This window comes from Salmo trutta, chromosome 8 (genome assembly GCF_901001165.1).
Source record: "Salmo trutta chromosome 8, fSalTru1.1, whole genome shotgun sequence".
Taxonomy (NCBI): domain Eukaryota; kingdom Metazoa; phylum Chordata; class Actinopteri; order Salmoniformes; family Salmonidae; genus Salmo; species Salmo trutta.
In genome coordinates this window covers 22,614,688-22,634,635 of record NC_042964.1, presented here as the reverse complement: position 1 = coordinate 22,634,635, position 19,948 = coordinate 22,614,688, and the positions used below count along the sequence as shown (strand labels likewise).

Genomic DNA, 19,948 nt, shown 5'->3' with positions numbered 1-19,948 from the left:
GTCCCATCTCTAGGGACTTCTGTCTAACAAAGAAAAGTCCTGTTTCAGTTCGGGTGTTTTGATCTTCTAACCCAAACTCTTACTAGGTCCTACATCACAACAAGATGTTGTTCTTCTGCCAAGCAAATACGCAGTGATCTTAGTCCAGCTGTTCAAAGGTTTCCCTCTATCCCAGTCTCCCTGGGTCCTAAATTCCAGCAAAATATCCTTGTTTTGACCCAACCTCTCTTTTTGTGTCTTTGTCTCTCTCTGTGTCTTTCACACTCATCCTTCACCATTATTTTTTTAATTAAATGTAATTTTTTTTTCTCCAATTTCTATATTTTTTTCCTATAATTTTTTATTCTTTTTGTATATATTTTTTTTCCTTCACATGATCAAAGCAAACTCAAAGTCATGAGGGTCACGGCCACCATCATCTTTGTATGTTTGACCCTGACTGTCCTGGTCCTCTCTTTGCTGTTTTTTTTAGCTGGTGATGGGTTAGATCTTCAGAATATCGGCGCTTCTCTTTCCCTTAGATCTTTGCTCCACTCGATCCCTGATCTTGTTGCAGGGCCCTTTTTAGTCAGTTCAGCTGACCCCCGATTTTTCCGATTTGGTCCGCTCTCTCTCTTCTGTTGTATTGGCTTAGCTCTTCAGAACATGGCCTTTCTTTCAGATGGTTTTGGATGTTGTTCTGGATGGGGTGTCTGACCTGATAAATTTGTGGCCGGCGACCCCTTTTGTGATAGCAAATTCATCAGGGATATCAAATTCATCAGGGACCTCATAACTCGAGATAAAAATAGCATACAAGGAGTTTTACTATGACTTCGGCGGTGCCGGACAAACCAAGTCTTGGGCCCTGGGAATTAACATTTTTAAAAGGCCTGCCTCTTGGCATCGGAGAGAACATTTTGCAGTTTAAGCTAATTTCCTTCAATTCTACACATTTTGTCATGGGGCCAAGAGATTTTGTTGTTGCAGCTTTTAAGCTAATATCCTGAAATTCTATACGTTATGCCAAGAGGCAGATAACTTTGCAGTTTTTAAGCTTAAAGCAAGAGTGCTCAATTGAAACAATAAAGAAGCCACTCCGCCTCTGTTTTGATAAAGCTGAGGGATGGGCCAGGAGAAATTTAACCAATCAAATTCATAGACAGAGCTATGGATGCAAGGACTGACCATCCATGATATCAACTTTATAGTTTGAACCATGATTTGAGGCTATACAGTGTTTGTTTACAAACATTGGCGTAAAACAAGCTATTTTGAGTTCTGATGGGGCACAACAGTCGAACTAAGCTCATGAGGCATTGAAGTCATATTCTTCAAGAATCCATGGGTATATCATGGTATACCATACCCCAAAACAGATGTAGCAACTAAAGATTCTAGTTTAAATTGCAGTGCATTTAGTGTTGATTGAAAGTACGTGAACCCTACAGGGCATGTCATTAATTTGATAAAAAAACAACAAAACAATCCTTATCTAAACCCCAATTCGTAATAAATACATTCCAAGTAAATGACAGAAACAAAATATATTTTCTTTGTTTATTTAACAAGTGGTTTATTGAACAAACTCAGATTTGAAATGTGCAAAAAATGTCAACCACCTAGGTCAATAGCAGCGATAACTTGGAGTAAACGTCTCCTATAGCCAGTAATCAGTCTCTGACATCTGTTTTGAGGGATTTTTGCCGACTCCTCCAGAACTTAGCCAATTGAGTGAGGTTTGAGGGTTGTCTGGCATGAACTGCCTGCTTCAGGTCCTGCAACAGCCTCTAAATTGGTTTTAGGTCAGGACTTTGACTTGTCCAATCCAAAACAAGTCTTCTTTCTCCTTAGCAATTCTTTGGTTGATTTGCTTGAATGCTTTGTGTCGTTGTCTTGTTGCAAAACCATTTTCGGCCCAGCTTTAGCTCCTTGACTGATGACATGATGTTCTGTTCAAGAATCTCCTGGTATACCTCAGAATTCCCTTGACAATGTGGAGTCGTCCAGGTCCTGAGGAGGAAAAGCAGCACCAGATCTTTACATTCCCACCACTATGCTTGACTGTTGGGATAAGGTTATTTTGGTGGTAGGCAGAGTTGGGTTTTCGCCAAACATAGCGGTGTTGATTGTGACAATAAGGATTGTGACCAATTTTGGACTCATCGGTCCAGATAATGGACTTCCAGAAACCTTCAGGTTTGTCCCAATGGTCTCTGGTAAAGTTAAGACGGGCAGATTAGATATTTTTTGAAAGCAGGGGCTTCCTCCTAGCAACCCTCCCATGAATGTCATTTCAATTCAGTGTTATTGTTAAAGCATGCACAGTTACCTGAGATGCAGCAAGGGTGGTCTGCAAATCTCTAGATGTTATGTTTAGGTTGGCTTTTACCTGATTTATTATTGTTCTTGTGGCTCTTAGGGATATTTTGGAAGGGCGTCCACTTCTAAGCCGAGTTGCTATCATGTTAAATACTCTCCATTTTTGTAAATGATTTGCCTCACAGTGGACTGATGGAGCTCAAATCTTTTTGAGATTATTTTATAGCCTTCCCCAGACTGATGAGCTCTCACTACGCTAGTCCTGATGTCCTCTGAGCTCTCCTTTCCTGGTGTGCTTTGCATTCACCTGGATGGGTAACGCCAAACTCACCAGGTTTCTTATCTCTTTATCAGAGTCCCGCCCATACTCTTACCTAACAATCTCTACTTTGATTGGTTCATTTGGTACCCAATTATTTACCCACCTGATTCTACTTACTTTCTTGATTTAACCAAAGCAACTCTGGGTTCACTTATTTTTGCACCTGCACAAATTCCTTTTTAATTGTGTTCTTCAACACGTATGCTTTCCTTACACCAACGTATGGTATTGGTAAATATAAACCTGTTATATCAGATCAAAAAGATGGATTCTGATTAAATTAATATTATGGTTAAAACCAAAAAAAATCTGTAATTGCACAAGGGGTTCACATACTTTCAAGCAGCACTGTATGTAAAACAAATATGAAGAAAAATTGCAGACCACAAGAAGATAATGCAAGAAGTATTAAGTTAAAACATGGATCATTGGTGGAACACTGAATACCAATATCCCTGTGAGCCTCCCAGGCCCGTGTTTCTCAGGGTTAAGAACATCAATTGTTGATTAGTAATATTACATTGTATTCTATAACACCCTCAATGTATTCCAAGGATCCCTCATGGAACATGTTTTAAATCTGTGATTAACTATAAATTATGTCGGATGTCCTAGCCGTGTCTGAATCCTGGCTGAGGAAGACCACCAAAAACTCTGAAATCTCCATCCCTAACTACAACATTTTCAGACAAGACAGAACAGCCAAAGGGGGTGGTAGCCTGCAGAGTTCTGTCCTACTATCCAGGTCTGTACCCAAACAATTTGAACTTCTACTTTTAAAAATCCACCTCTCTAAAAACAAGTCTCTCACCGTTGCCGCCTGCTATAGACCACCCTCTGCTCCCAGCTGTGCTCTGGACACCATATGTGAACTGATTGCCCCCGATCTATCTTCAGAGCTCCTGCTGCTAGGTGACCTAAACTGGGACATGCTTAACACCCCAGCCATCCTATAATCTAAGCTTGATGCCTTCAATCTCACACAAATGATCAATGAACCTACCAGGTACCACCCCAAAGCCGTAAACACGGGCACCCTCATAGATATCATCCTAACCAACTTGCCCTGTAAATACACCTCTGCTGTTTTCAACCAAGATCTCAGTGATCACTGCCTCATTGCCTGCATCCGTAATGGGTCAGCGGTCAAACAACCTCTACTCATCACTGTCAAACGCTCCCTGAAACACTTCAGCGAGCAGGCCTTTCTAATCGACCTGGCCCGGGTATTCTGGAAGGATATTGACCTCATCCCTTCAGTAGAGGATGCCTGGTTATTTTTTTTAAATGCCTTCCTCACCATCTTAAATACGCATGCCCCATTCAAGAAATTTAGAACCAGGAACAGATATAGCCCTTGGTTCTCTCCAGACCTGACTGCCCTTAACCAACACAAAAACATCCTGTGGTGTTCTGCATTAGCATCGAACAGCCCCGCGATATGCAACTTTTCGGGGAAGTTAGAAACCAATATACACAGGCAGTTAGAAAAGCCAAGGCTAGCTTTTTCAAGCAGAAATCTTCTTCCTGCAACACAAAGTCATAAAAGGTCTAGGACACTGTAAAGTCCTTGGCAAATAAGAGCACCTCCTCCCAGCTGCTCACTGCACTGAGGATAGGAAACTCTGTCACCACCGATAAATCCACTATAATTGAGAATTTCAATAAGCATTTTTCTACGGCTGGCCATGCTTTCCACCTGGCTACCCCTACTCCGGTCAACAGCACTGCACCCCCCACAGCAACTTGCCCAAGCCCTCCCCATTTCTCCTTCTCCCAAATCCAGTCAGCTGATGTTCTGAAAGAGCTGCAAAATCTGGACCCCTACAAATCAGCCGGGCTAGACAATCTGGACCCTTCTAAAATGATCTGCCAAAATTGTTGCAACCCCTATTACTAGCCTGTTCAACCTCTTTTGTGTCGTCTGAAATTCCCAAAGATTGGAAAGCAGCTGCGGTCATCCCCCTCTTCAAAGGGGGGGGGGGCACTCTTGGCCCAATCTGCTACAGACCTATATCTGTCCTACACTGCCTTTCTAAAGTCTTCGAAAGCCAAGTCAACAAACAGATTACCGACCATTTCGAATCCCACCGCACCTTCTCCGCTTTGCAATCTGGTTTCAGAGCTGGTCATGGGTGCACCTCAGCCACGCTCAAGGTCCTAAACGATATCTTAACCGCCATCGATAAGAAACAATACTGTGCTGCCGTTTTCATTGACCTGGCCAAAGCTTTCGACTCTGTCAATCCCCACATCCTCATCGGCAGACTCAATAGCCTTGGTTTCTCAAATGATTGCCTCGCCTGGTTCACCAACTGATAGAGTTCAGTGTGTCAAATCGGAGGGCCTGTTGTCCGGGCCTCTGGCAGTCTCTAAGGGGGTGCCACAGGGTTCAATTCCTGGGCCGACTCTTTTCTCTGTATACATCAATGATGTCGCTCTTGCTGCTGGTGAGTCTCTGATCCACCTCTACGCAGACGACACCCTTCTGTATACTTCTGGCCCTTCTTTGGACACTGTGTTAGCTACCCTCCAGATGAGCTTCAATGCCATACAACTCTCCTTCCGTGGCCTCCAACTGCTCTTAAATACAAGTACAACTAAATGCATGCTCTTCAACCGATTGCTGCCTGCACCTGCCCACCCGTCCAGCATCACTACTCTGGACGGTTCTGACGTAGAGTATGTGGACAACTACAAATACCTAGGTGTCTGGTTAGACTGTAAACTCTCCTTCCAGACTCACATCAAACATCTCCAATCCTAAATTAAATCTAGAATTGGCTTCCTATTTCGCAACAAAGCATCTTTCACTCATGCTGCCAAACACCCTCGTAAAACTGACCATCTTGCCGATCCTCGACTTCGGCAATGTCATTTAGAAAATAGCCTCCAATAAATTGGATGCAGTCTTTCACAGTGCCATCCGTTTTTTTCACCAAAGCCCCATATACTACCCACCACTGCGACCTGTACGCTCTCATTGGCTGGCCCTCTCTTCATACTCGTCGCCAAACCCACTGGCTCCAGGTCATCTACAAGACCCTGCTAGGTAAAGTTCCCCCTTATCTCAGCTCGCTGGTCACCATAGCAGCACCAACCTGTAGCATGCGCTCCAGCAGGTATATCTCTCTGGTCACCCCCAAAGCCAATTTCCTCCTTCGGCCGCCTCTCCTTCCAGTTCTCTGCTGCCAATGACTGGAACGAACTACAAAAATCTCTAAAACTGGAAACACTTATCTCCCTCACTAGCTTTAAGCACCAGCTGTCAGAGCAGCTCACAGATTGCTGCACCTGTACATGGCCCATTTATAATTTAGCCCAAACAACTACCTCTTCCCCTACTGTATTTATTTATTTATTTATTTATTTTGCTCCTTTGCACCCCAGTATTTCTACTTTGCACTTTCCACTGCAAATCAACCATTCCAGTGTTTTACTTGCTATATTGTATTTACTTCGCCACCATGGCCTCTTTTGCCTTTACCTCCCTTATCTCACCTCATTTGCTCACTTTGTATATAGACATTTTTCTACTATATTATTGACTGTATGTTTGTTTTACTCCATGTGTAACTCTGCTGTTGTATGTGTCAAACTGCTTTGCTTTATCTTGGCCAGGTCGCAATTGTAAATGAGAACTTGTTCTCAACTTGCCTACCTGGTTAAATAAAGGTGAAGTAAAAACATTTACATGTTTTTATTTATCAAATGTGGTCACTGGCTATTGTATAGAGAAAGAGATTGATGTTGGATGTCCTTATGTGAAGGCCTACCTTTTTTATATTTGTGTAGATTCAAGGATCAACAGCGGGATGACATCTACAACCTGAAGGAAAAGATGAAAACCGTGCAGGAAAGGAGTGATGGTAATGTAGTCATTTTGTGTTTGCAGTAATGTAGTCAAAGAAAGGTTGAATAGTTCTTACCTCTGCTGTTCATTTCATTACAGATGCAAAGGTATATGTGGACCTGCTGAAGAAAGATAAAGGTGCCGATAATGAAAACAAAATTCACAATGATTTTAAAAGTCAAAATATTGTATGTTATAGCTGAAATGTGACATTTTACTTGTTACAGAGACAATGCGCTCCTCTTAGGGAGTAACTTTCCTTTGTGGCTGTGAAAATATCTTGTTTCAGTTCCTTTTTATGTCTGTTATCCCCACAGATCAACCCGACGGTAGCTTTTTCAGTTGGACTTGATGAAGTTTGTACCTTTTTATTATACAGTGCATTCAGACCGTTGACTTTTTCACATATTAAGTTACAGCCTTATTTTAAAATGTAAAAAATAAAATAAAAAATCCCTTATCTACGTACAATACCCCATAATGACAAAATTAAGAACAGATTTTTAGACATGTTTGATGGAAATATAACGTTTACATAAGTATTCAGACCCTTTACTTAGTACTTTGCTGAAGCACCTTTGGCAGCGATTAAAGCCTCGCGTCTTCGTGGGTATAACACTACTAGCTTGGATACTGTGTTTGGGGAGTTTCTAACATTCTTCTCTGCAGATCCTTTCAAGCTCTGTCAGGTTGGATGGGGAGCATCGCTGCACAGCTATTTTCAGGTCTCTACAGAGATGTTCGATCAGGTTCAAGTGCAGGCTCTGGCTGGGCCACTCAAGGACATTCAGTCTTGCAGAAATGTTTTGTTACGCTTCCCCAGATCTGTGCGTTGACACAATCCTGTCTCGGAGCTCTACAGACAATTCCTTTTACCTCATGGCTTGGTTTTTGCTCTTGCATGCGCTGTCAACTGTGAGACCTTATACAAACAAGTGTGTGTGCCTTTCCAAATCATGTCCAATCAATTGAAATTACCACAGGTGGAGTCAATCAAGTAGTAGAAACATCTCAAGGATGATCAAAGGAAACAGGATGCACATTAGTTTAATTTCGAGTCTCATAGCAAAGGGTCTCAATACTTATGTAAATAAGGTATTTCTGTTTTTTGTTTTTGAATATATTTGCAAAAATTTCTAAACACCTTTTTTCACTTTGCCATTATGGGGTATTGTGTGTAGATTGATGTGGAAAAAAATGTTTAATCGATTTTAGAATAAGACTGAAATGTAACATGTGAAAAAGTAAATGTCTGAATTCTTTCTGAATGCACTCTACCTAGTTTCAGTTCCTGTTTTAACCAAAGGTATATTTTTCAGTTAGACTTGATGGTGGGACTCTTGGACCCTTGGACCCTATCACCTTAGTCACAAGAAAGTCAATATAAACATTGGCAACGGCTACAACACAAACACATGCACTTTTTTTATGTCATCTTCTCTGATTGTCATTTTGATCACAATAAGCTTTCCCTCCTCCACAATGTCTTTCATCTCAATGGTCTCTCTCTCTCTCTCTCTCTCTCTCTCTCTGTCACATGGCTCTTTACAGCACCAGTTAAAGGAGTCTACTAATTCACTTTCAACTACTACAAGAGACATGGAACAGCTATTGCCAATGGATATGATCACAACTCCAGCGATGGTGATGACATGGTGAGCACCGTGTCCTTGGAGGTTGGGAATTGGGTCTGGGTGACCCTCATCGATCGCGCTCCCATTGGGGGTGAGGAACTGATCACCACCTTCAATGGCTTTCTGCTCTTCCCCATGTGAGGAGAGAGCAGGGCCCGCATTCATAAAGCGTCTCAGAGTAGGAGTGCTGATCTAGGATCCGTTTTCCCTTTTTTAGATCATAATGAATCAAGGCCCTGGTGTGTAGAAGCAATACAGTGTAGAGAACCTTACATATGTGTCTGTACAGCCAATGTTAGAAATGTCAACTTTGCATATTTTAGATTCTTCGAAGGAGCCACCCTTTGCCTTGATGACAGCTTTGCACACTCTTTGCATTCTCTCAACAAACCTGGAATGCTTTTCCAACAGTCTTGAAGGAGTTCCCACATATGCTTTCACTCTGCAGTCCAACTCATCCCAAACCATCTCAGTTGAAAAACAAATGATAGTCCCACTAAGCGCAAACCAGATGGGATGGTGTATTGCTGCAGAATGCTGTGGTAGCCATGCTGGTTAAGTGTGCCTTTGAATTCTACGAAAATCCCCAACAGTGTCACCAGCAAAGCACCATCACACCTCCTCCTCCATGCCTCACGGTGGGAACCACACATGCGGAGATCATCCGTTCACCTACTCTGCATCTCACAAAGACACGACGGGTGGAAACAAATCTCAAATTTAGACTCAATAGACCAAAGGACAGATTTCCACCGGTCTAATGTCCATTGCTTGTGTTTCTTGGCTCTAGCAAGTCTCTTCTTATTATTGGTGTCCTTTAGTTGTTTCTTTGCAGCAATTCGACCATGAAGGCCTGATTCACGTAGTCTCCTCTGAACAGTTGACGTTGAGATGTGTCTGTTATTTGAACTCAGTGAAGCATTTATTTGGGCTGCGATTTCTGAGGCTGGTAATTCTAATTAATTTATCCTCTGCAGCAGAGGTATCTCTGGGTCTTCCTTTCCTGTGGCGGTCCTCATGAGAGCCAGTTTCATCGTAGCGCACTTGAAGAAATGTTCACATTTTCCAGATTGACTGACATTCATGTCTTAAAATAATGATGCACTGTATCTCTTTGCTTATTTGAGCTGTTCTTGCCATAATATGGACTTGGTATTTTACCAAATAGGGCTATCTTCTCTATACCACAACACAACCGATTGGCTCAAATGCATTAATTTGGAAAGAAATTGCAAAAATGTACTTTTAACAAGGCACATCTGTTAATTGAAACGCATTCCAGGCGACTACCTCATGAAGCTGGTAGAGAGAATGCCAAGAGTGTGCAAAGCTGTCATCAAAGCAAAGGGTGGCTCCTTTGAAGAATCTCGAATATAAAGTATATTTTGATTTAACACTTTTTTTTGGTTACTACATGATTCCATATGTGTTATTTCATAGTTTTGATGTCTTCAGTATTATTCTACATTGTAGAAAAGAGTAAAAATAAAGAAAAACCCTTGAATGAGTAGGTGTGTCCAAACTTTTGACTGTTACTGTATATGCCCCCATCTGTCTCTCCCTCCACCCCACCTCTCTGCCCCCCTCCCTCTGTCTGCCCTACACCCATCTCTCCTCCCCTTCTCTCTGTGCCTCAGGCATGCTGATTGCACTGTATAGATCGGTCTGTCCGTTTCTCTGTTCTGTATGTTGACACCAGACCAGGTCCCACTCACAGGTGGCACCATAATTGGGGAGGATGTGCTCATTGTAATGGCTGAAATGGAATCAATGCAATTGTATCGAACACATCAAAGACGTGTTTTCCATGTGTTTGATTCCATTCCTGCCATGATTATGAGCCGTCCTCACCTCAACAGCCTCCTGTGGACCATCCTCCTATGTAGCCTACTAACACATACACTACATATCCAAAGCATGTGGACACCTCTTCAAATTAGTTGATTCGGCTATTTCAGCCACACCTGTTGCTGACAATTGTATAAACTCGAGCACACAGCCATGCGATCTCCATAGACAAACATTGTCAGTAGAATGGCCTTACTGAAAAGCTCAGTGACTTTCAATGTGGCACCGTCATAGGATGCCACCTTTCAAACAAGTCAGTTCCTAAAATCTCTGCCCTCCTAGAGCTGCCCCGGTCCACTGTAAGTACGGGACTGCCGAGTGCTGAAGCGCAAGGTGCGTAAACATCGTCTGTCCTCGGTTGCAACACTCACTACCAAGTTCCAAACTGCTTCTGGAAGCAACGTCAGCACAATAACTGTTTCCTCGGGAGCTTCCTGAAATGTGTTTCCATGGCTGAGCAGCCGCACACAAGCCTAAGATCACCATGCGCAATGCTAACCGTCGGTTGGAGTAGTGTAAAGCTCACAAACCATTGGACTCTGGAGCAGTGGAAATGTGTTCTCTGGAGTGATGAATACCGCTTCACCATTTGGCAGTCCAATGGAATAATCTGGGTTTGGCGGATGCCAGGAGAACGCTTCTAGCCCCAATGCATAGTGCCAACTGTAAAGTTTAGTGGAGGAAGAATAATGGTCTGGGGCTGTTTTTCATTGTTCGGGCTAGGCCCCTTAGTTCCAGTGAAGGGAAATCTTAACGCTACAGCATACAATGACATTGTAGACGATTCTCTGCTTCCAACTTTGTGGCAACAGTTTGGAGAAGGCCCTTTCCTGTTTCAGCATGACATTGCCCCCGTGCACAAAGCGAGGTCCATACAGAAATGGTTTGTCGAGATCGGTGTGGAAGAACTTGACTGGTCTGCACAGAGCCCTGACCTCAACCCCATTGAACACCTTTGGGGTGAACTGGAATGCCGACTGCGAGCCAGGCCTAATCGCCCAACATCAGTGCCCGACCTTACTAAGGCTGTTGTGGCTGAATGGGAGCAAGTCCCCGCAGCAATGTTCCAGCATCTGGTGGAAAGCCTTCCCAGAAGAGTTGAGGCTGTTATAGCAGCAAAGGGGGGACCAATTCCATATTAATGCCCATGATTTTGGAATAAGATGTTCAACAAGGAGGTGTCCACATACGTTTGGTCATGTAGTGTATGTTGTTTGAGAGTGGATGGCATAAGGCTATGAGTAAAGTTAGTTTCATGGGGAAAAGAACACGAGAGAAGAGAAATAGGGTGGAAAAGGAGTGGAAGGGGGGCCCTGGGTGAAAAAGTTTGGGAACCCCTGACTTATATCTCTAGAGATGAAAGAAGTCTGTTATTGTAGTGTGTGTGTGTGTGTGTGTGTCTGTGTGTGTGTGTGTGTGTGTGTGTGTGTGTGTGTGTGTGAGAGAGAGAGAGAGCGTGAGTGTATTGTTGAGACAGCTGCAGAACTTTGGAAGAAGTGGAGGGGGGTTTGTTTTGTTTTCCTGAGGCATTGGCAGCTAGGGGGTGTGTCCCTGCTCCAACGTGATTGGCCCTGCGGACGATTGCATTGGGAGTGAAATCACAACATCCTGCCTGACCTACTTGATGGAAAATTTCACCCCAAAACTATGTTTTGGTATTTGTTAAGTAGTCAAACATTAGGAACACCTTACTAATATTGAGTTGCACCCCCCACCCCACCCCTTTTGCCCTCAGAACAAATTTGTCAGGGCATGGACTCTTCAAGTTCTCGAAAGCGTTCCAGAGGGATGTTGGCCCATGTTGACTCCAAAGCTTCGCACAGTTGTGTCAAGTTGGCTGCATGTCCTTTGGGTGGTGGACCATTCTTGATACACACAGGGAACTGTTGAGCATGAAAAACCCAGCAGCATTGCAGTTCTTGACACAAACCGGTGTGGCTGACACCTACCACCATACCCCATTCAAAGGCACTTAAATATTTTGTCTTGCCCTTTCACCCTCTGAATGGCACACATACACAATCCATGTCTCAATTGTTTCAAGGCTTAAAAATCCTTCTTTAACTTGTCTCCTCCCCTTCATCTACACTGATTAAAGTGTATTGAAAGCAGGGGCATTCACCATGACATCAGGACTGTTTCCTTCACACTGCCTCTCTCTCCCTCTTTCCCACTTTCTTTCTGTTACTCCCTCACTCTTTTCCTATTTTTTCCCACTCCTCTCTCTGCACCTCACCTTTTGGCTCTCTATTGCTCCCACCCTCTCGCTCTCTCTGTCCCCCTCTCTCTCTTTCCCTCTCTCGCTCTGTTCCTTTCTTTCTCCCACTTTCTCTCCTCTCTCTTTTCTTCACTCTCTCGCACCCTCCCCCTGTCAAATTTGTAAAGCATGGGAATTTTCCAAGATAAAAAAAAAACAGACATTGCTGATGTTAGATTTATCACTTAAAATGCACTTTGTGTTTTTCAAAAGCAGATGTATAGTCAGCTTTGTGGTCCTATGGGGTGTATTGTGTTATACAGAGATATTCCTGGTTGACTACCACTCTGTGGATCTATTCTGGACTAACACTTTATTGTCTGACCTCGATAATGGCTCAGGAGGGAGAGAGGGTGAGAGAGGGATGGGAAGAGTGGTAGAGAAACTGATAATGACAGAGGATGTATGGAGGGAGGAATATAAAAGCGAGGGACAGCATCAGAGGGAGATATAACTAATCCTCTCCCTCCCTCCATCCCTCTGTGACTGTGCATCGCCAAAGGGAGAAAAAAGGCAGGAAACAAAACAGCCCTAAGCACTAGCTCCCCCTCCTCTCTTCTCCTCCTCCCCTCCTCCTCCTCTACTCCATGACCACACTGTCACACACAGACTCCCTCTCTTTCCCTCTCACTCATTTCTTCTAAAATACTCCCTCACTTCCTACTTCCCTCCTGTCCCCCTTGACCTGTTGCTGTCCTCTCCTTTCTCCTAAACATTGGTTTTGTTCTCTTCTGGAGTTCTCTTCTCATTGACATTCAGTCCAGCTCTGAGGCTAGTTGCAGGGCAACCACAGCACAATACCATTCGTAAACGCAAATACGCACGCACACACACACACACACACATACGCATGCATGCACACACACACTGCCCAGTGGGAGACGCTGATAAATCGCCCTCTTGGCTTACAGCTCCATCTCTCCTTCTCTCTCCCCCTCTTTCTCTCGCTCCCTCTCCCCCTGTCCCATAACCTCCCTGGCGCTACAAAGCGCTCCTCTTTCATCTCACCCAATTCTCATCCCATCTCCCACTCTCTCTTAGCCACAATGACCTCTGTTTAGGTTACATTCTCTTCACCATATTAGTATTCTGTCCTCCCATCTCCCAACCAACTACCTGGTACTAAATCATATCTAGTGGTAGCCAGCTCCAGCATCTCCAAGGTAATCTGGCCTACCAGCCTACTCTCTCTTCAAACCTATATGCAGTAGCAATTGAGACTGGGAACGAGGTTCTCTCCAAGGAGTTAACCAAGAGTGTTATCAGTGCTGTGTGTGTCCTCGGAGTTTGCTATTTAACAATACAGTTTTTGGTGACAAAACCATCGACAGAAACCCATTTAACTTGAATTTTTCATTCAGTACATTGGAATTTAACGGTAAAAGTAATCTTTCTGTGCAAAACGTCATCACGCACAGCTTTTTATCTGCAAAAAGTCAGTTTGATGGGAAGATATCTCTGGTGGGAATTGTTGTTTTAAGCAGATTTTAAGAAGATTTTAGATTATTCACATGAAAATCTTTTGCATTTTGCATGGAAACCTAGCTATATACTGACCAGGTGAATCCAGGTGAAAGCTATGATCCCTTACTGATGTGACTGGTTCAATCCACTTCAGTGTAGATGAAGAGGAGACGGGTTAAAGAAGGATTTTTAAACCTTGACAATTGAGAGATGGATTGTGTACGAATTGAGGCTGTTCTGAGGGTAAAAGGGGATGTAACTCAATATTAGGAAGACGTTCCTAATGTTTTGTACTCTCAGTATATAATAACAAAGCATTGTATCATAAACTACATATAACTAACATATTATATACTAACATATTAACATAACAAAATCGTATAATAATGTAATTTAATAAAATCACATTAGACACCGAACAAAAATATAAACGCAACAAGTGTTAGTTCCATGTTTCATGAGCTGAAATAAAAGATCCCAGAAATGTTCCATATGCACAAAAATTGTATTTTTCTCAAATGTTGTGCACAAATTTCTTTACATCCCTGTTAGTGAGCATTTCTCCTTTGCCAAGATATTCCATCCACCTAACAGGTGTGGCATATCAAGAAGCTGATTTAACAGCACGATCAATACACAGGTGCACCTTGTGCTGGGGACAATAAAAGGCCACTCTAAAATGTGCAGTTTTGTCACACAACACAATGCCATAGATGTCTCAAGTTTTGAGGGAGCGTGCAATTGGCATGCTGGCTGCAGGAATGTCCACCAGAGCTGTTGCCAGAGAATTGAATGTTAATTTCTCTACCATAAGCCGCCACCAACGTTGTTTTAGAGAATTTGGCAGTACGCCCAACCGGCCCCACAACTGCAGACCATGTGTAACCATGCCAGCGCAGGACCTCCACATCTGGCTTCTTACCAGCAGGATCATCTGAGACCAGCCACCTGGACTGCTGATGGAACTGAGGAGTATTTCTGTCTTTAATAAAGCCCTTTTCTGGGAAAAAAATAATTCTGATTGGGTGGGCCTGGCTCCCAAGTGGGTGGGCCTATGCCCTCCCAGGCCCACCCATGGCTGCGTCCCTGTCATGTAAAATCTGTAGATTAGGGCCTAATGAATTTATTTAAATTAACTGATTTCCTTATATGAACTGTAACTCAATAAAATCGTTGAAATTGTTGTGTTTATATTTTTGTTCTATATATATATATATATATATATATATATATATATATATATATAACATCAGATTATATACTATGACATTGTTGAATACTCGTTTCGCATTCTAGAGCGTGCATTCAATGGCTATAGTTCCTTCTTACATGTTCTATGTTTGAGCTGCTTTTGAAGAAAAAAGTTGAATTGAAAACATTATTGGCATTGTTGAATTTGATTTTCATAATAGCAAATATAGGCCTGATGGTTTGGTTAGCGAAACTAGCAAGTCAGTTTGTTTGCTGACCAAGGCAACTACTGTAGTAGCTGTCTAGTAAACTTGCTGGCTACTTCAGTGGATGTTGAACACATTTCTACCTGTTACATTTTATCCATGGTATGAAAGGGATAATGAACTCAGTGCTCTTTGTGTTCTCTGGAAAATAATGAACGATGAAAGGTTAGCTCCGCTAGTAAATCATGTAATACACCTTCCAAGTCGTTCATTATTTTCCATAGAATGCATAGCCCCTTGTTGATTATCCCTTACATAATATACTAAGATCATATCATATACTAAAACCAAAGTGAGTTACTTCCCCTATCGTGGCCTTTGCTCAGAATGTGAGGGTTGGTTGAATACAAATTGACTCAGGGAGAGAGAATCATCTGTTGAACATTTCCTTCATATCTCCTGTTCCGGGAATCTTACAAAACCTTTTCCACATGTCCTCTATCTCTCCATCCTCATCCCTCCATCTGTCATCCACTCCTTTATTTGTCTCCACTCTTTATCAGTCTTTTTTACACCCCGTCCTCCTTTTATTCACTATCTTCATCTAACACTTTTCTACTGATCACCATCTGTCCTCCCGAAATCCTGTCAGTAATAAAAGAGGGATGAATAATTATCTTTCATCATCACTTTTTTTTAACATTTTCTGTTCCATCTGTCCATTCTGATTTGAGGACCTCTGTTTCTCGGAGACAGATCATGTGAGGGACATGCTGATCCCTTAGCTATCACAGGAACTGTGGAGTGAACATGAGCCTATAAGAGAAAGCAGCGCAGAGAAGACAGGACTAGGGAGGACTAGGAGGAGAGGAATGGAGAGAGTAGAGGAGGGAGGAGAGGAATGGAATGGAGAGAGTAGAGGAATGGAGAGAGTAGAGGAGGGAGGAGAGGAATGGAGAGAGTAGAGGGAGGAGAGGAATGGAATGGAGAGAGTAGAGGAATGGAGAGAGTAGAGGAGGGAGGAGAGGAATGGAGAGAGTAGAGGAGGGAGGAGAGGAATGGAGAGAGTAGAGGGAGGAGAGGTATGATGAGTCCTAGATAAGAATGTCTCATTATAGTCAGGCCCAGACTTGCTCCATACTCTGTAAACACACACACACACACACTGCATGCACACACACACACACTCCACTCGCATACCATATCGAAAAGCAAATAGCTATGCATTGAATACTTACAATATTCCAATTGAGCACATACGTTAGTTCAATGTCTAGTTTTGATTTACATTTGGTTGAGATGTCAACTAATGTGAATTCAACGTGAAATCAGCCCAAAAATGTCAACCGTCATTGGATTTGGGTTCAAAGTTGGGTAAAAACATGACTAAATTCCCTTACATTGATGCCTTTTTGCAAATCCAATCAGTTTTCCACATTGATTCAACATCATCACGTGCCATTTTTTTGGTTGAAATGATGTGGACAACATTGATTCAACCAGTTTTTGTCCAGTGGATTTTTATATCAACTCTGCAAAATAACTTACTGACATGTACACAGGCATACATGCAATCATTCTGATTGCATATCCAAAAGTAGCAACATTTATGCATTGAACCTACCTTTGCAAAATTACTTACATGTAGACACAGGCAGAGACACACACAGAGAGAGAGAAACTCCTCTTTTACCCCCACACATGTCACCTCATCTTGATTACAAACATTTCAAAGACATTCTGGACTGGAACATTCCCACTTTGAATTTTTTATTCACAAGCACAGTCCATGTAATGATTAACTGAAATCACATGGCAACCGAGACAAACAAACAAACCAACATGAATAATGCCCATTTTAACACTCAAGGTCAAATATGGTTAAAGTCCTTATGTATTTCCTGATAAACACAAACAATGAAAATTGTTCTAGCCAATAAAAACGGCATACAGAGGAAAATCCTGACATAACATCCTCCCATACAAGTCTGTATCATTGTTAACTTTGTAAAATCATGTGTGCCACATTTCATCGTAGCCTCAGTGTAAAACTGTCGTTACACAGTGCCACCTGCTGATGTAAATACAGCAGTACAGCACCCTCTCAGCTATCCTCCAGTTCAGTGGTTTTCAAACCTCTAGGGCAAGGGTTCCCAAACCCTTTTCACTCAGGGCCCCCCCTTCCAGCATTGGGGAAAATCCAGCGCACCCCTGTGTGCACGCGCCCTGTTTATTTCTATGGGCCCATCCACTGTTCATGACACAGACTGTTCTCACTCCTCTTGTTGGTAGAGAGAATTTTGCAGGTTTAAAGCTTATTTCCTGCAATTCTACATATTTTGTCATGGGGTGCTGTAACGGCCGTCATCAGAATTGTTTTGACTAGGTATACAGCTACGACCGGAAGTTACGTTTTCGTAGCAGGTAAGGAGAATTTACACAGCGCGTTAGGAGAAATAACGTAGCAGAGAGACTGCTGTGGATCATACTGGAGATACAATTACGCAGAATAGGTTCGTACATAGATCTACTAATGTCTAGCTACAGTTCTACTCAATTGCTTAACTGTTTAGTCTTTCAGTGATCACCATTTCAACAATTTTAAGAAGGGTCACACCCTGATCTGGTTCACCTGTCCATATGATTATCTCCACCTCTTCCAGGTCGCTTATTACCCCGGTGTATATGTCCCTGTGTTTCCTGTCTCTCTGTTCCCGTTTGTCTTGTTTGCCAAGTCAACCAGCGGTTTTCCTTGCTCCTATTTTTCCCAGTCTCTGTTTGTTTCTAGTCCTCCTGGTTTCGAGCCTTGCCTGTCCTGACTCCGAACCCGCCTGCCTGACCACTCTGCCTGTTCTGACTACCAACCTGCCTATCCCCTTATACTTTTTTGGACTCGGATATGGTTTCTGACCCCTGCCTGGCCTGACCTCGAGACTGCCTATCGTCTGGTACTGTTTGGACTCTGACCTGGTTTATGAACTCTTGCCTGACCCTGACCTGCCTTTGCCTACTCCCTTTGTTATAATAAATATCGGAGCTCTACCATCTGCCTCCTGTGTCTGCATCTGGGTCTGGCCTTGTGCCCTTATAAGAAGTTGTTGTTATACTTTTACCGTGAATGGATAGAAGTAGCACCGACGAGCCAATGATTTCCCTTGCTTGTACAGCAGTGTCACACATTTTTACATTGAAGAATTCTGAATAAAATTATATTTTTAATTTACTCTGATTTTCCAGAAAGTTGCCTTTCTGACTCCAATGCTACGTCGGATTAATTCCCTTTTGATTAGCTGAGGAGGATAATTAGGTCATGTGTGAAACTCTTTATTTAGAAACAATTTACTTAATGTTAGCTGTTTTCCACAGGTTTTTTTTGTGTAACACAGCTTTTGTTGTGTTCCCTTCTGAGTTTGCATTAGCTTAGGAAGTATTGTAGTTCAGCTAAATGTGCAACTCGAAACACCTCTGTGGGAATCTGTTTTAAAACTGTGCACAGTAAATGTATATTTTTGTTTGTAAAGTTATTTTAGGGTAATATGAAAGTACAATGTCTAAGGTTTCTAAAACCGTTGCGCAGGAAAGGATTATTAATGGGCTTGTGTGAAAGAAAGCAAATAGCTAGTCAGCTATCTTCACTGAAGGCTGTATAGATCATAGAGATCCAGGCCAATAAAGAGATCCATAATTCATGTGTGTAATTCAAGTGTTCTATTTAATTCTGTGGTATATCAATAACCTCTGCTTCTCTTCTCCTTCGCTCCAGACTCCCTGCAGCTCTCTCTTGCTGTCTCTGAAGAGGAGGTTCCCCCTGAGCAGCAGCACTGTGAGAAGGAGTGGAGGTGTCACGACTTCCACCAAAGTCGGTCCCTCTCCTTGTTCGGGTGGCGTTCGGCGGTCGACGTCACCGGTCTTCTAGCCATTGCCGCTCACCTTTCATTTTCCATTTGTTTTGTCCTGGTTTTCCGCACACCTGGTTCACATTCCCTCATCTGACTAAATGTATATTATCCTCTGTTCCCCCCATGTCTGTGTGTGGAATTGTTTGTTACGTGTGGTTCGCATCAGGCTGGTTTGCGCCGGGTATGTGTTTGGCCCGTGTGTTTTGTTTATTGTACCGTTTGTGTACTTTGGGCGTTATCGCTGTTTTCCTTGGGCATGAATAAAGTGCGCCTGTTATCACCCATCTCTGCTCTCCTGCACCTGACTTACCTTCAACCAGTTGCGCACATCATGACAGGAGGCCCAGTCTGGGTCAGGAGGACCCAGAGCACACACAGATTAAAGAGGAACAGGAGGAACTCTGGACCAGTCAGGAGGAACAGCAGCTTCAAGGGCTTGAAGCTGATATCATAGAGTTTAAATTCACTACTTCCTGACTGAATAGTGATTGTAATCAGGAGGACCAATTTCAGTCCTTGACTCTTCCCTAAACCCATACTGTAAAGAACAGAGAGAGTGACTCTAAACCAGTGGATCCTAAACCTTTTGGCACTGTGACTCACCTAAAGGGTCTCGACATTCCTTGTGACCCTCTAGGTAATCAAAAACAATGGTGGTAGGCCTGATCACCAGTGACGATGAGACAGCCTACAGGGAGGAGGTCAGTGGCCTGTTAGTGTGGGGAAGGAACAACGACCTCTCCCTCAACATCAGTAAGACCAAGGAGCTGATCGTGGACTACAGGAAACGAGAGTGTGAGCATGCCCCCATCCACATCAGGGCTGCAGTTGAGCGGGTCGAGAGCTTCAAGTTCCTCTGTGTCCAAATCACTAAGAACTTAAAATGGTTCACACACACGTGCACATTTGTGAAGAAGGCACAACAGTGCCTCTTCCCCCTCGGGAGGTTGAAAAGGTTTGGCATGGGCCTTCA

The 19,948-nt window shown here is 43.0% G+C and overlaps 1 long non-coding RNA gene across 1 annotated transcript; it reads right to left on the bottom strand.

The window, feature by feature from the left end:
• Positions 1-1,793: 1,793 nt before the first annotated feature.
• On the bottom strand, positions 1,794-6,605 carry LOC115198510 (uncharacterized). Its single transcript, XR_003879246.1, has 3 exons — positions 6,553-6,605; positions 6,400-6,452; positions 1,794-1,992 (listed from the first exon to the last, which is right to left on the bottom strand). It is a non-coding gene; the product is annotated as an uncharacterized LOC115198510 (long non-coding RNA).
• Positions 6,606-19,948: the final 13,343 nt, after the last annotated feature.